Consider the following 3,285-nt stretch of genomic DNA (forward strand, 5'->3'; position numbering starts at 1 on the left):
ATGATGTACTATCATACTATAACATATTTCAAAACTTACTTCTACATAGATATATCAATGTGTTCTCCCCTTAGTAAAAAACATAACTAATATATTTTTAGGCATTTAAAAGTTATTTAGTTATATAAATGTCTAATGTAGAGAATAATAATGTTTGAACCAAGGGGGTGTAAACCAAAAAAAATCAGATCACTAATAGAGAAAGAACCTGTATTAAACCATAATTATTCAAGGTAAATATGTTGAAGTTAAGGAGACATAGATAGATAGATACAATGCATGATATGGCAATAGTCATAAATCTACATGTATCGACGTACAACTGCATCGTGAGTCCTCAAGATACAGTTCCTAAATCTCAACCACCTTGCCATCTTGAGTGCTACTCGATCATCCATTGTCCTGCAATATAAGTATTTAACGAAAAACTTGGTATATGTATGCAAATACAATGCATCAAAATAGGCAGATCGTAACAACAATATACACCTCCGATGCTATTCCATGATCTTTTTCCTACAACATAAATTTGATAAAGTCAAGAATTTAGAATAGAAATCTACTGTGCATTAATAATACAAAGATGCTGGCAAAATATATACTGTGATAACTAATGAAGTATATATGTGGAAAGGTCTAGCCCATGTCACCTGATAAAGCGAGCTTTACCATTGGATACAGAGTTCACATTCATGTATGTAGATAAGAGCCTGCAACATATTTATCCTCTAATATGTGAATGCATGGATGTAAGATAGGAAAACGGATTCAATGTAAAAATACGCATGCCTATGCACATCATGGAGATCTTTTCATGATGTAACAAATCAAATTGTAAGTTAGGCACTGGGGAAATTACTCTTGGTAAGGAACAATAGCAGGCAATTTATTTGCCCGTTTTCATAAGCTGATGGTTGCCTCTCTAGATCCACCAAGTGATGTGCTGGAGAGGAACATATCTACTGAGGAGCTTTTTGGGTGTCAGCAACAACCTTTAGGATAGCATATTCTATAGAAGAGTTAAATAAGAAATAAGAAACTTCATAGATGTATTGCGTATTAAATTACAAATAACAGGGACTTCCTTCTAACTTCAAGAGAAATTGATGTATAGTTAACTGTTTTGTAGTGGGCCATTGCATTTAAAAACATGGTGCGCATAAAATTGTAGCATAATAGAAGTGATCATTAATTAAGTTAAGAATATTACAAAACAATGTTTTACAACAAAAGGAGATTAGAAAAAGGCTTCGAGTTTGATTGATATTATGACCGTTGCTTCATGAAGCACCATTAAGTCATGGGAAAACAACAGCCCTCCTTTCATGTCAGACTTGCACTAAGAATATTCCAAATAGACCTCTGACTTCACTAAATACACTTATTGGTTTAATTCTTAAAAAAAATTAGTCTTCATAGTATTTATAAAAATTAAATTAATAAAGTAGAGAGAGTTTGAAGATTGTCACTTAAAACCTAAGATACTCTTACGGATAACGTAACTAACTCAGTTCTGAAAAAAGCTTGGAGTCACTCTTATTTGTGTGCCGGCTCGCTTTGGGCAAGGAATGCTTTTTTCGCAATAGAAAAATAGTTGTACATGCTTCACATTTATGAAAAATGAGAATAGTTCGTGCAATTACTTTCTGCTAATTCGCTTGCATAAACTATAAGAGCGTAACTAAACATATACTGAAATCCTTAAACTTTCCGCATCAGATGATTAATAATCCTACATAGACTCGAAATTAAATTCATTTTACTGCATGGTCCTCAAATAGCGAAGCATCAGGCAAGGCCAGATGATCACGATGTACGTACATTAGGGACAACTTTCAACATGATGGAAAAACACAAAATTAGTCCAGTCCAATTACATCAACATGCAGTGCAGGTGCAACAAATCTAGCTTGATAAAGTTTTGCTTGTAAAATCTATGTTGTGTCCAGGATATCAGAGATAATATTAATATGATTAAATGTTAACTGCAGCATGAAACTTAATATACATACTTGCTTGCCTTCAGAGTGGCGCACGAGTAGCAGGCGATGAATGTCCATGGTGTGAATAGATGCGCCATCGGCTCGCAACTCTTTCCCTCAGGATCCTTATAGTCTCATGGATGTTGCCATGGCGGCACCTGTGAGATAGATTTTAATCAGAAAAATAATAATGTCTTTCGAAAGGTATTTTTTGATATATATATATATATATATATATATATATATATATATATATATATATATATATATATATATCAGAAGGATATTATGCAGCTGATCAGTAGGGTGCAAAAAGGAACATTTAATAAGATAGCCTCAGTCTCTATTGTTGGAAACAATTAGGCTGTTATAAACAGGGTAAAAATATATTGCCTTGGTGTTGTTTCCTGAGAGGAAATAACTATGGGAAGTACTACAATATGCAAAAGTGGAATATCAGTTGAACTGAAAAATACTCACTGGGTGCCTTGGTGTTGTTTCTTCAGAGGAAAAAACTGTAGTAAGCAGCACGATATAAAATTGTTATTTGGAATATCGATTGAACTAACATATATTCAATAGGCATACAAAAATGGTTTAATTAAACATCAACCAAATGGTGAAGAAACCTTTTTTCCACCATAAATAGAATAGAAACAAAAACAAAAAGATTAATGTATCAGGTAGAGTAAACTGATATATTACTCTTTAACATCTGATATTCTGTAAGATCCAGAAACATGTGTGTATAGTAAGCCTATCAGAAATTTAACATTTATGATGTGAATTAGTAGATGCATGATTGGAGATATGCTCAGAGAAGGCAGCTCCAGGAGGATCTTACTGGGTGTCAGCATCAACTTTCAGCAATAGTATCTAGACCAGTGCAGTTCATAAATTGAACCACAAACTTTAGATATCTATGGTGAACAGAATTATAATCAGCAGGAAACACTTTCTGGTAGTCTGCTTTCTAACAACAACCAAAAATGATACACACCATGCAAATGGCAAACAATGAATAAAAAAAGTGAGACTTGACTGATACGTCAAGGCTGCTTCATGAAATGTTTTTTTGAGTCTTCAAAAACGAATGTGCATCCTTTCATGTTTGACCAACAATTTTTGACCTGATTGAACTCATCGCCAGTTCAATTTTCTAATGGTCTTCAGAGCTATTAAAAAAGGTGAAAAGTTAAAAATTGTCATTTCAATCCAAGATAACCTTCTGAAACTTAAGAAAAAGGTAATCACAACATATTCTAGTGAAATGCTTTTGTAAAAATAGCTTGGAATTATTACG

General features: G+C 33.2%; 1 long non-coding RNA gene across 1 annotated transcript; it reads right to left on the reverse strand.

The window, feature by feature from the left end:
- Positions 1-649: 649 nt before the first annotated feature.
- Positions 650-994, reverse strand: LOC123099548 (uncharacterized). Its single transcript, XR_006448178.1, has 2 exons — positions 860-994; positions 650-710 (listed from the first exon to the last, which is right to left on the reverse strand). It is a non-coding gene; the product is annotated as an uncharacterized lncRNA (long non-coding RNA).
- Positions 995-3,285: the final 2,291 nt, after the last annotated feature.

The sequence above is a fragment of the Triticum aestivum genome, chromosome 4D (genome assembly GCF_018294505.1).
Source record: "Triticum aestivum cultivar Chinese Spring chromosome 4D, IWGSC CS RefSeq v2.1, whole genome shotgun sequence".
In the NCBI taxonomy this organism is placed as follows: domain Eukaryota; kingdom Viridiplantae; phylum Streptophyta; class Magnoliopsida; order Poales; family Poaceae; genus Triticum; species Triticum aestivum.